The sequence below is a fragment of the Lygodium microphyllum genome, chromosome 17 (assembly GCF_053477565.2).
Source record: "Lygodium microphyllum isolate KBCC chromosome 17, Lygodium_microphyllum_v1.1.10, whole genome shotgun sequence".
Lineage (NCBI taxonomy): Eukaryota > Viridiplantae > Streptophyta > Polypodiopsida > Schizaeales > Lygodiaceae > Lygodium > Lygodium microphyllum.
In genome coordinates this window covers 129,949,542-129,963,239 of record NC_141151.1, presented here as the reverse complement: position 1 = coordinate 129,963,239, position 13,698 = coordinate 129,949,542, and the positions used below count along the sequence as shown (strand labels likewise).

At 39.8% G+C, this 13,698-nt stretch overlaps 1 protein-coding gene and 1 pseudogene across 3 annotated transcripts in view; both read left to right on the top strand.

Moving 5' to 3' along the window:
- LOC148022345 (uncharacterized) overlaps positions 1-12,287 on the top strand; it is a 56,524-nt gene extending 44,237 nt beyond the window's left edge. The window contains exon 3 of one of the 3 annotated variants that reach the window (XM_087697967.1): positions 11,742-12,287. The gene's annotated coding sequence lies outside the window, so the exon portion shown is untranslated. Of the gene's footprint in view, positions 1-7,318; positions 7,735-11,741 lie in introns of those variants that run through there. The other 2 variants (XM_087697964.1, XM_087697965.1) reach the window with 2 other exon arrangements.
- LOC148022346 (uncharacterized) lies at positions 197-2,365 on the top strand (annotated as a pseudogene).
- Positions 12,288-13,698: the final 1,411 nt, after the last annotated feature.

Sequence of the window (13,698 nt, the reverse complement as noted above, 5' to 3'; positions counted from 1 at the left end):
GATCGACAATGGATGCACTCCCGATGTGTACACATTCAGTGTTTTGGTGGACTGGCTTTGGAAGGAGGGGAAAGTGGAGGAAGGCCTACACCTCTTGGAAACCATGACTGCTGCGGGCTGCCAGCCAAACACTGTTACCTACATCAGCCTTATATACGACCTTTCAAGGCAGGCAAGGGTACCTTGACCCGTTCCACATTCACTCGTATGATTGACAATGGATGCACTCCCGATGTGCACACATTCAGTGTTTTGGTGGACTGGCTTTTGAAGGAGGGGAAACAGCAGGAAGCCCTATGCCTCTTGGAAACCATGACTGCTGCGGGCTGCCAGCCAAACACTGTTACCTACACCAGCCTTATCCGGCCTTTTCAAGGCAGGCGAATGTAGCTTGGCCCTTTCCACATTGGCTCGCATGATCTGCAATGGATGTGCTCCTAATATCCACACTTTCAATGTCTTGGTGCACTGGCTTCCGAGGGAAGGGGAATCAGAGGAAGCACTAAGTCTCTTTGAAAGTATGACTGCTGCAGGCTGCCAGGCACATATGGTTACTTACAATGGATTTATCTCTGGTCTTGTCATTGCAGGCAATGGTACCTTGGCGTGTTCCTCATTTGTTCAGATGATAGATAATGGATGCACTCTTGATGTTCGCACATTCAATAATCTGTTGCACTGGCTTTTGAATGAGGGGAAGACAGAGGAAGCCCTGAGTCTCTTTGAAGCCATGACTGCTGTGCTGGCTGCCGGCCAGATGCTGCTACTTGTGTTACCCTTACCCTGGGTCAGTGTGGGCAACAGTACTGTGGCCCTTGACATATTTTCTCAAATGATAGGTAGTTGATGCACTGCCAACATTTGTACATTCAATGTTCTGGTGCATTGGCTTTTCAAGGAAGGAAAGACAGAGGAAACCTTGAGTCTTTTTGAAACCATGACTGCTGTGGACTGCCTGCCACAAGCAAAGGTACCTTGGTCCTTTCTGTATTGAGTCAAATGGTACATAAGGGATGCATACTTGATGCTCACACACTCGCTGTTCTGATGAACTGGCTTTCAAGGGAGGGGAAAACAGAAGAAGCCAGATGTCTGTTCAAAACCATGACTGCTGCAGGCTGCTGACCAAATATTGGTAGGTACAGTAGCTCTATCCCCAGTCTTATAAATGCAGGCAATGGTTCCTTGCCTAGGTGCTCGAATGATAGATAATTGCTATATTCCTGATGCTTACCCACTCAATGTTCTGCTCGAATGGGGGGGAGAAAAGAAAGCCCTGAATATCTTAGAAATGATATTTGCTGCAGGCTGCTAGCCAAACATTGTTACTTACAAAAGATGTATGTCTGGTCTTGCCAGTGCTTGGCCGAAAGGTATTAACTCTTGCACAATGGTAGACTGTAGGTGTGCCCCAGACACTCGCACATCTAATCTTCCGGTACGTTGACTTGCAAAGGTGGTAATAGCAGAGAGAAAATTGTTTGAAAGCATGATTGCGTGGGGTTGGTAGCTGGATACTGTTACTTATAACAGCCTTATCCCAGGGCTGGTCACTGAAAGCAGCTGTAGTTTGGCCATTTCCATGGATGCACAATTGTGTAATCAATGCTCTAGTGCACTAGCTTTTGAAGGGGAGAAAAAAGAAGAGGCTCTGAATATGTTGAAAGCATGACTGCTCGGGCCACTCACTGTATCCTGCTACTTACACCAGCTTTATCTCCAGTCTAGTCATTGTCAGCAAAGCCTAGTTGGCCCTTTCCACATCTGCTCAATTGATGGATGGCTCATTTTTCAGAATACAAAGTTATGCCACATGGAGAGTTGAGTCTATTGCTTTTTTTTGGTAGTACATTTTCCAGCAATGCATGGCAAGGTTGGGTGCTAGTGGAGATACTATTACTTGTAACACAACTTCATCTCAGGTCTTGTCACTAAGAGCACAAGTAGTTTGGCCCTCTTCATGTTCGGTTTAAGTCAATCCTATACAATGTTCGATGTACAATCATGCAATCAATGTTTTGGTGCTATGGCTTTTGAAGTAGAGTATAAAAGAAGAGGCTTTGAATCTGGAGAAAGTGTAATGAATGAAGCTGAGAGGAGAAAGGAGAATGAGTTGAGGAGAATGAGCTGAAGAGAGAGAAAGAGGGGAAGACGAAGAGAAAGAAAGACCAAAAGAGGAGAGAGAAAGACAGGAAAGAGAGGAGAAAGGAGAAGGAAGCCATGGAAGCTAGAGATGAAGGTGAAGAGTATGTTCTTGATAATAATTGGTTGTGCTAAATTGGGACTCTTACACCTTATATACCCCGATTAGTGTGACTAGGTTTTTAGCCCCTAGTTCCTATGTATCCCGCTAGTTACAATCTATCCCCACCTTGAAGGTTTTTGTCTTAGAAAACGAAGACAACTGGAGGCGAGTGATAGATGGGCCTAAGAAGTGAGGTGCAGAGTACTACTCTGAGCCACATCACAATAAAAATGGATGGGTAAAGACATAGGGACAGCATGTGGTCCATGATAGGCTTGCTGAGGTAAAATTGTCATAACTTTTGATAGGTTGCTCCAAACGGGGTGTATCGCATGTTGAAACGGAGCTTATGACGTGTACTTTTAGTCCATGTAGGAAGCACATTTTTGTGATTTGGGCAAGTATAAAACTGTTCTAAAATATTGTGCAGGGCCTAAGAAGTGAGGTGCAGAGTACTACTCTGAGCCACATCACAATAAAAATGGATGGGTAAAGACATAGGGACAGCATGTGGTCCATGATAGGCTTGCTGAGGTAAAATTGTCATAACTTTTGATAGGTTGCTCCAAACGGGGTGTATCGCATGTTGAAACGGAGCTTATGACGTGTACTTTTAGTCCATGTAGGAAGCACATTTTTGTGATTTGGGCAAGTATAAAACTGTTCTAAAATATTGTGCAGTATGCAGGTAGGGGGTGGTCAAATGGGGGCAAAATTGACTAGTCGTTAGCCCATTGGGCATCTTGGAGGTAAGGAAATTCATTGATAATAGTGATTGGGTGTCAAGAGACTTTTTCCAGGGGTAGGCTTTGCCATTTGATGAGGTACTCTGATGGATTAAGATCTTAAGTGTTTATCTCGTTGCCCAGTGATTGCCTTAGGGATATAGTGAATGATATCTTCTTCGTCTATGGGGGGAAGTTCTTTCACGTAGTCCATTGAGGTGCTAATGAAGGGCTTCAGTTGATTGACATGAAACACATTGTGGATCCTAGTGGTAGGGGGAAGCTCTAATGGGTAGGTCAAGTTACCAACTCTCTTAAAGATCGATAGGGGCCATAGAAACGGTCGGCCAGCTTGTTACCGCTGCCCTATTTGAGAGTGGAATAACGGGACCTAAGCACTTTCAAGAGGAGCAGTTCCCCTTGAAATTCCAAATGCCTTCTTTTCTCATCAGCAGAGTTTCATGTGAGTTTGTGTCTTTTGAAGATTCACTTTGCATTGCTGAGCATGGCATGTATGCAATCCAACTCGGCTTCGCTTTGAGGGTTGATTTTATCATTGAATAAGATTGTAGAGAGGGGAACCTTATACTCGTATAATGTCTCAAAAGGAGAAATCCCAATGCTAGAGTGGGTGAGCAGTTGGATATTGGGACTGAAGATTGGTTGCAGCAGGAGGAAGGGATTTGGGGGCTGTCCACCATGGGAGCTTGAGGGAAAAACTTGTTGGGGAAGAGAGAGAAGTCTAGAGTAAAAAGTAATGGTAATTTTTCCATTGTTTAAACTTTTGAATCTCCGACCTATCTTAGAACCCCTAAAATTTGCATGAAAAGAAGTGACGACTTGCTAAGTTAGTCATTTTACCTCTAGGTATGTCTAAGTCTCCAGCCATAGCTCTTGCTTGCTCCAAAAAGTTGAGACTACCTGAGGTCTTTCTTGCTGTATCTGTACCTGTAATCGGAGTAACTAGGGTTTGAGATTTGGAAAGGGAGAAAGAGGAAAGAAAAAAAGGACCAAAGCCTGATGCTTTGATACCACTTGTAATGAATGAGGTTGAGGAGACAGTGCTGAAGAGAGAGAAAGAGAGGAAGAAGAAGAGAGAGAATAGAAGAGGAGAGAAATAAAGGAAAGAGAGAAGAAAGGAGAAGGAAGCCATGAAAGTTGGAGATGAAGCTGAAGAGTATGTTCTTGATAATAACTGGTCGCCTTAAACTGGGACTCTTACATCTTATATACCCCGGTCGGTGTGATTGGGTGTCTCGTTACAAAAAGTATGACTGTTAGGGCCACCCACCACATATTATTACTTACACTAGCTTCATCTCCATCTTGTCATTGCTAGCAAAGCGTGGTGGGCCCTCTCCACATCTACTCAACTGATAAGAGGGGTCAGTTTTTGGAATGGAGGTAATGGGTCCATGGACAATGATGTTTTGTCTTATAGGGAGTTGAATTGAATGAATTTGTGAGGTGCTAGATTTGCTAGTAGTGCACGGAAAGGTTGGGCGCAAAGTGATTGAGTGGATTGCTAAATTGAAAGAGTTGCTAGATTCTTTTTTATTCTTGAGTGGTTAGACTAGTTGCAGGAGTGTATTCTTATTGTGATTATGTATGGATTTTTATAGTGTTGGCATGGTATTGTGAGGTGCTAGATTTGTTGGCAGTGCATGGAAAGGTTGGATGCAAAGTGGTTGAGTGGATTGCTGAGTTGAAAGGTTGCTAGATTCTTTTGTGTTCTTGAGTGGTTAGACTAGTTGTAGGAGTGTATTCTTATTGTGGTTATTCGATGTCTAGCCAGGGTCTATTATGGATTCATATAGTGTTGTCATGGTACTTTGCACAAAGTAAAGTTGCCTTCTAAGTTGTAAGTTGCTCTAGGTGTTTTTCTTGCTCTTTGAAAACCCTGTTGGAGCATGTATGAGGTATTTGGTGCAAAGTTCATTGCAAAGCAACATGGATGATGACTTTTAAGTAGATGGAGTTGTTGAGCTATATGAAAGAGAAATGTTTCAGAATATCAATGGCTTATCTGCATGATAGCTAAGGGCTTATGGTGTTTGATTGCATATATATATATATCAGAAGTGGTGCAAAAATGGGAGCGTAGACATAAGCTGTAATAAACTGCTGAAACACAAGACAAAAGAGAAAGGGAGAGAAAGAAGACAATACATATGAGAACTCAGATGTATGCTCGGGAAATGGAATCCATATATGAGACACGAGATTGTTGCATACAACAGTGAGTCACTATCTGCGTAGGCATTGTCACCGACTCCTCTCTCCATGGAATCTCCAGGTGGTGAATTGAACTAATTGAGGAGGAGCCTAGAATATATATAGGCATAAATAATGCCATAAAATATGTTAGGGTGGCTTGTATTCAATGCTGGTCGATTGATAGCAATAAATGCCCCAATAGCATAAAATATTATACTAATAATGCCTAAAATAACTACCTAATGTGCCCAGCCATAATACATGCTAAGACTCACACATGAGTTGACATACTCTGTTAACACCTTCTCTTAGATCATGGGTGATTTGATACAATACAATGGAACAATGAGAATGAATCAGAAACCATACAACATAGAATCACCAAGTAGAACCATGGATACCCAAGTAGTGGGTGATCAAGCCACCACCAAGGTGCCTCGGAGAGAACCTGATGTCGATGTCGATTGTACGAGCTCCTAAAGATAGAGAAGATTAGAGCAACTCTCAATGTTTGTCAACAATGCCATTGATGTAGCACATGTGACCATTCTGTCTCCAATGCTGTAGTGCATAAATGACCATGTATTCCCCTTCTTTGGCCAGACCTTGGTCCTTGATCCTTGATCCTTGATCCTTGAGATAGAGGTTTGAGGCCCCTTGTCATGGGGTCGTGTATATTTATTGCTTTGGTTTGGTATGCACATGTGAGCTATACAAGTGAAGTACAAGTTATTTAGGGCATGATGATAGTCCAAAATCCAAGTTGGGCAGTTAGGGACATTGGAGGAAGTTGTTACGTGTTGCCATTTAGGGCATGGTGATAGTCCAAAACCCAAGTTTAGCAGTTAGGGACATTGGTAAAAGGTCTTACAAGTTTGCATATATACTAATGGGTGCTTGATGACAATCTTACAAATGTTAGAACAACTTTCAAGTTCAGAAGGCCTAGCACATTAAACGTGGATGTGCAATGGCCAATTTATGGTAGGGATAAGGATTTTTAATTTCCACAATTATGAAGTGCTGAAAATTAGAATGTAGAGGTTGAGTCTACATTGAAATGTGTGCCACTTGGCAAGAGGAGAGAGAACTTGCAATGCAAACTAATGGAGAGTTGATTGGGGTTGGTTGAGGGTTGGAGAAAGGCCATTCTAGCTAAGTGATTGTTACGAGGAGAGGTTCTCAACCATCACGAAGAGGGAAAACAAGCTAGCAACAAATCACGTATGTGACATGACAAGCATAACATGTTTTCTTCTTTGTCTCAATGAAAGGCAATGGTGAAGTTATGGTGATGAATCACAACTTGAAAGGTCATAAAGCATTGGAAAAAATACAATGGTCGATCTTGGTATGTGCATGTAGTATGGGTAGTGTATTAGGAATGTTAGATTTGATCATGAGTTGGATCCCTCAAAGGACTCCAAATGTTGATGACTAGCAAGAGAAAGGTGATTACGATGCCTAATTTAAGGCATAATTGAGGAGAACTAATATCTTTGATCAACTTGCAAAGGATCCTTGATTTATTGAATTTTGGCATTATCCAAAGGACATCAATGTGAAAAAAAAAAGAAATCGCATCCAAAGCTTCAAGTTAGCTTGACTTTCCAAAAAGTGAGACACCTTAGCCCCAGAAGCACGAAATGCTAATAATGAGTAGAAGAAAGTGTTGACAATGGGGCAAAAACATTGGATGCATATTAATCTTGGGAATGCCATTCTGATGAGTTTTGAACGACAAAGTATGTAGCCTAATGTTGGGTACTTAGGATACTTCAGTGATGGTTTCATATTCCATGCAATGGTTGGGTATGGTTTAGCTATGAAAATGTATGGCCCAAATGCTTATGGTATGTAGTAAGCAATGCATGGTCCAATGTATCCAAGAACAATTAAGAGTATGCATAATCCAATGTGTAATTATATTGGCATGGTTCCCAATGTATGAACTAGAATGTTTAAGAATAAATTTGGTATTCTTGGTGTATTTGGGGCTCATGGAATAATGGTGGTTATATGAATGTTCTATTTGGGAATATAGTTTTTAGTCTTCATGTGTTTGGGGCTTATGGAATAAATGCTAGTTATACGAATGCTCCATTTAATATTGCTCATAATATAAATGCAGGAAATGCATCCTTTTTGCAGCCACATGCTTATGATGTTTGTAGCTCCAAAAGGGAAGTTAATAGATTTTCATGAGGTGGCAAAGCAATGAAGTAAGTATTTAGTGATGCGCAACACAAGTTGAAGGCCTTGGTCTTCAATCAATGGATTGATGCCATATGCACAAGAGGGAACTTTACTAAGTCATTTAAAGTCTCCAAGGCAACCACTTTCTTAAAGGGTAATGCGTTTCAATGCAAGAAATCACTTCTTATGCAAGATAGAGCATAATCAATATGGGTATAGTTTAAACAAATGTTTGCGTTTGCATGGGTAACGAGTACCTTTAAAGTTGATGTAATGATTGTATGGCATAAACTTGATGCTTCTTAGTACAATAATTTGGAGCAATACAATAAAAAGATTTGGTAGACATTGCTACATGTGTTGCTTCTTATTATGTTATCCCACTTTTGAAGAAGATAACAAAATATTGTTATGGATTACCTGTAATTATGCATGCATGATTGCCAATTGTAATTGTGTAGGTATGATCGCTAGGTGTAATTGTCTAATCTAACATAGTAAACAATGTGCAAAGACATATCGCTCCCTAAAAACGAATACTTTACACAGTCAAGGAGAACTTTGATTCTGTGTAGAATTTCGCATACAATTCCCCCCCCCCCCCCCCCCCCCCAAAACCTTGTTGCCTCGCCCCGAGACACACACAACATTATGTTGTATTCTTAAGAGAGACATCTTGCAACTTACATGTTACATAAATATTAAGGACAATCTTATATCCACAATGCATAGACTAAGATTATGTTAGGTTGCGTATGTTAGTTTATCATCTCTTGGTTGTGAGCTTCTATAAGAGTCTGACGAAGACATAGGAGCTCTAGTAGTTTAGGTGCATTTTCTTTATTTTTTGGCTTCTTGTGTGCATTCCTAGGCCACTTTATACTTTCCACATATTGAGAATTAGGCAATCACACATAGTGTATCCCCTTTGTATGAGGCAGTTGGGCTAAGGATATGTAGGCTTGCTCAATTCCATAAGCACAGTGGTGGAAAGTGCTACCTATTTTGAAGTTATAAAGCATTATACTTGCCTATCATTTGAATGCAATGCCATAGTATTTTTTCCCTTTAACTCAAGTGTCTTTGTCATTGTCTACATACACAAGATTGTCTTTATGAGTCCAAGCTTCATTCTTGGAACCTAATTCACTTACGTAACAAGTCATATGTAATGGTCTTCATGAGTCTTGTCTATATATTTCATCTATTATAGCCATGCTCTAGATCATGCATCTCAACATGGTATCACAACAATGGTGAGCATTACTCAACTCCCTTCTGTGCTCTTACATCTCCTCTTTATCATTGCTTAGCTCAAGTCCAATTAATGAGCTCATTTCTCACCTCTATCTCCACTCTATCTCCTTGTCTGCTATAGCAAGACTGGACCTCCAACACTTAGAGCCCTCATATCTTTCTCCATAGGCCAAATCTTTCAGTGCTTCCTGTTGGAAAAGTGTTCCCTAACTCCCAAAGCTTCTCTATACCACTTCAGAGGTAAACATTGCCTTGCTTATAGCCCAACATTGCAAAAAATTGACCACATTGCTCATTTTGCGCGTGTCAGTAATCGTATAGCCTCATCTTCCTACAAGTGACATGATCAACTTGCTACCATAGGGCATTTCAAGCCTTAGGTCTAAGCTTTCTTCTAATAAAATTTTAGCTCAAATGATCCACTGTAGTTACTACAACCTGTAAAAAACCAGTCAGTGAAAAATCCTTATCTCAATCCACCATAGCCATTTCACTTCAAGCTCATCGTTTACTTCACTTTCATACTTTTCTTAGCTCAAGGGACCTATTGCCATTGTGATTCACTGATTTACTCAATTCCCAGCAAAAAATTGGCCATAAAATTGGTAAGGAGAGGAAGATTGAAAAAATAAGAAAAAGATTCAAGCTCAACAAGTATAGTGTCTATTGACACTCATCTATTAGTAACTCTTGCCACTTGTGTCCTTTGACACAATTAGCCCATTTACTAATCTGATCTAAGAATTTTGGTTCTAATTTGCTATTGTTCTAGCCACTCCAGCATGGGTAAAGACTGTTTGACATGTTGCTTCAAAGGAGTCAGGTTTCATACTTAGCAGACCCACATAAATCTCATCTTGATGAATTAGGCCTATGGGCATTCACTAATGGACAAAAGAAGAAACCTCAAGATGTTGCCCTTGCAACAATCTAGAAAAAGAATGATGACAAGGCTCAAGCCATCATAAAGCTTGAGTTAGATGACAACTATATTCGCCATGTGAATGCTAGTGATATGTCACATGCTAGTTAGGATAGATCTGACACATTGTTTGGTGCCCAATGAAAGTCCTCAAAGTATGGTCTATTAATTGAAATTTTTACAATAGACATGAAGCCTAATACATCCATGGCATCTTTTTTGAACTACATGGAAAGTCTTCTAACTGAGCTCGCATGAATAAATCTGAAGATGGATGAAGATATATGTATTGGTGTCTTGTTAAAAAGTTTGCCTCTAGATTATGATAATGTTTTAACCACTTTAATCAATATGCTAAACCCTAAATTGGTTGACATTAAGGCCTCCTTGTTAGAAGAAGAAAATAAGATTAAAGGTAAAGAAGAAACTACAAAGGATGAACAATTGCTATATGTCGGTAATAGGAACAAAGGCAAAAAGGACCAGCTAATTTGTGACTTCTGTAAAAGGATCAAACATAGTGAGAAGTTTTGTTATGCCAGGTAGAGGTCTTCGAAGGCCTATCTTGTAGCTGTGACGGAAGAAGAAGATCACGGGGCAAAAGAAGAAGAAGAAGAAAGAGACCAACTAGAGGAGAAGGACAAGCCTCACTAATCCTTCTATTTCTATTTTTTTGATAGACTTTTTTGAAGCCTTGTATAGCATTGCCCTAATGCATGTGTCATAAGCTTTGTAAACTCCTCATGTAACTTGGCACTACAGCCTCTCTATACTTTGTGAAGCTCTTATTATAGCCTCTGGATGTCCACCATATTTTTGGTACCCACACATAGCCTTTTTTGTGATAGTCTCTGCGTGGCTACCATATTTGTGGTGTGTCCACACTTTGCACGTGGTTGCTCACTAAAGCCTTTATACACTTTGTGCCTTTCTGGTTGTGATTGAGGAGGGATGTTGAGAATTAGGCAATCACACCTAGTGTAACCCCTTTGTATGGAGCAGTTGGGCTAAGGATATGCAGGCTTGTTCAATCCCATAAGCACAGTGGTGGAAAATACTACCTATCTTGAAGCTATAAAGAATTATACATGCTTGTCATTTGAATGCAATGTCATAGTACTTTTGTCCTTTCACTCAAGTGTCTTTGTCATTGTCTACATACACAAGATTGTCTTTATGAGTCCAAGCTTCAATCTTGGAACCTAATTCACTTATGTTTGTAATGTTTATGTCTTCATGAGTCTTGCCTACATATGTCATCTACCATAGCTATACTCTAGATCCATGCATCTCAACACCACAATCTGCCTACACTTCCTAGATATTGTCATCATTACCATGTATTTTTTCAAAGTTTTCTTAAAAAAGTTTTTGCATTTTTATCAATGACCGACATTTATGTTTGGTTGGCTAGTATTTATGGGCTCTCTTGATGTAGGTCAATCACATTTAGGCATCTATGACTATTTATAACTAGCCCTCCACTTGGGAAACATATATACTCCTTAGTCTCCAGTCTTCCCTTTGGAGATGCACACTCTGACTCTCCATGCTTGGTGTTGCCATTATCATTAGCTTGATTTGTTGTCCTAATTGATTCTTTGGGTTGCGTGCGCATGGACTGATTAGTCTCTCATCATTGTATCAATATTCTTCTTTAGTTAGTACATTATTCTTTCTTTATCTTTTGCTTTCTCTCTCTCTCTCTCTCTCTGTGCTTCTCTTTGTGTTTGTGTTTCTCTTTCATTGTTTACTCACATGGTCTCATCACCTAAGTGAGGACATAGTCTAGAGATTTCTTAAAAAAGAGAAGGTTTTTCATTGTGGATAAGTAGCCCAAATTATCAAAACATAGATTTTAGCTTGCATTTACTGCGTTTATAGCCCATATAGCCTTTTTGAACTCCTAGATAGCCAAGTGACAGTCTCAAGGACCTAGACGACAACATTCATACATCATGCAACATCCAATTTTACATTTGGTCGAAAATGTAAACTTGTGTTTTCACAAGTGTTCTCTTCTTGGTGTAGGTGCTAGCATTTTGCTGTAAGTGACACCTTTTCAGAGACTAGGCAATAGGTCTTTGGTATAGGTGACAGTTTTCTGTGCAGGTGAAAGCTTTTGAGTGGTAGGTGATAATTTTTTCTTTGATAAACACAAGTTTTTGGGTGATTGCAGGTTCGAAGATGGCTTCCCAGTTTATAAGCTTTGATGACTCAGAGGAGGAGCTTCTTTCCAGACACTCTTTTGAGTGGAGATGCGATTATCATGATTATAGTTGACACGGGGAGTTTCCCATTTGCACTCCCTCTTCTATTCATCTTTCATAGAAGATTCTATCCTTAGTGAAGATGCCATCCTTGATACCTTTGGTACATGTATTTGTCTTACCTTTATTATCCAAAGAAGACAAACTTCATGGTTTGAACTATTCATTGTAGTCGTGCAAGGTGGAGTGTATACTTGACACATTCGATCTTTGGGCTCTTGTTTTAGATTTCATTCCCTGTCTTAAGGAGGATTATGTAGATGGAACTTCTATGGACTATGCAGCCTTGTGGGATTGACTCAACTCTTATGCCCAATCCTTTCTCTTTATGAGTTTCCAAGATTTTGTTCTCATGCATGCTCACAGGTTGAAGACCCCAACGGAAGTGTACCCAATCCGATTGGACTCGGACACTCAGATACACCAGACTCGGACACTTCACATTAAGGGAGTTTTGAGGTCTCGAAAATGCCTTTTAGGAGATAGAAAGAGAGTGCTTTAGACCAATAGGAGTAAAGCCTCTGTAATGCAACTTCTATTTTTAAAAACACAAAAAATTATTTTACAAAAAGATACATATATAATAATATTATGAATTTGTATTATCAATATTTATTTTTAGCTTATTATATTCGTGATTATGACATTCTTTGCATTAATGATATACAATCCTGGTCTCTTTTATTTAATGATATGTCTGAATTAATAATAATGACAGGTTTACTTTGAATTCAAATTAGTAAAAAGCTTGGCACATATTTTTTTCCCTGCTTTCTTTTCTCTCATGTTTTTTTTCCTTTTTTTTGTCCCTCTCGTGGTAGTTTAGTCTTCTGTGTGTGTATGTGTGTGTCATGGATATATAAATTTGACCTTCAACAAGGCGTCCAAGCTCCCAAATCACATCCATATCAGTGTTTAACTCATTTCAAAAAGATGGAAGATGGATTCCTACAATCATTAGGCAGTTGGATTACCATGCAACAGGCAAAACATGGAAAAATGCGAAGATATGAGAGCTCGTTCATCTTTGCTTGAAAGGGTAGAATCCGAGATTTCAAGCTTAGAGTGAATAAGAATAGCATAAAAGAGGTTCTGGTGCAACATATGTTTATGCATAGAGAGCTATATTTGGAACTTGAAAGTTAAAATCTTTCAATGCATAAACCAAATTGTAAGGATTTAATTTTTAAAGTCTTTTTTTTCTTGAACTTGATTTAATGTTTTTCATTATAACATTTGTTCATTTGTCTTGTAGATATCTATCCCTCTAATCTTGAGGAATGGCAACCGGTTGAGTCTATTATTGATGTGGTTGATGTGATGCATGGCTTGATTGGAGAAGAGATATACAAAGGTAGAAAGAAGACAGAGCTTGTAGAGAATGGAATATTCTTCTATGATCATTCTTATATTGTCCCTATGCAACGTAGCCAATGGGGATCAATATCTCCCCTTCTTTACCAGATTTTTCAAGCTTTGAGTGGCCTTTGTCAAGTCCAGCTACTAGTGAGGGCTATAGATGATGGGACCTAAAATGGATCGGCATTGACTATAGCACTAGCCGGACCTCATCCATACGATAGATAACCCCACCACACGGCCTTGCGGGCCAAGAGCGTCTAAAACTCACTTTGCACTAAATGCTTATGACGATTTTGCGTTTGTATCCAATATGTAGTCCAACGTTTACATTCCCTTCTCTTGAGAGGGAGATCCCATAACATGTATGCATAATGTCTCGTAATACACACATAGGGAAGCATCTCTTGGCTGATTGCCGCGGCTCCACTGCGACTCTCCTACACCTTGGGGATTGGCCTCAAGATGCGTCGCTAACACATATAACATTCGCACAAACTCCACTCT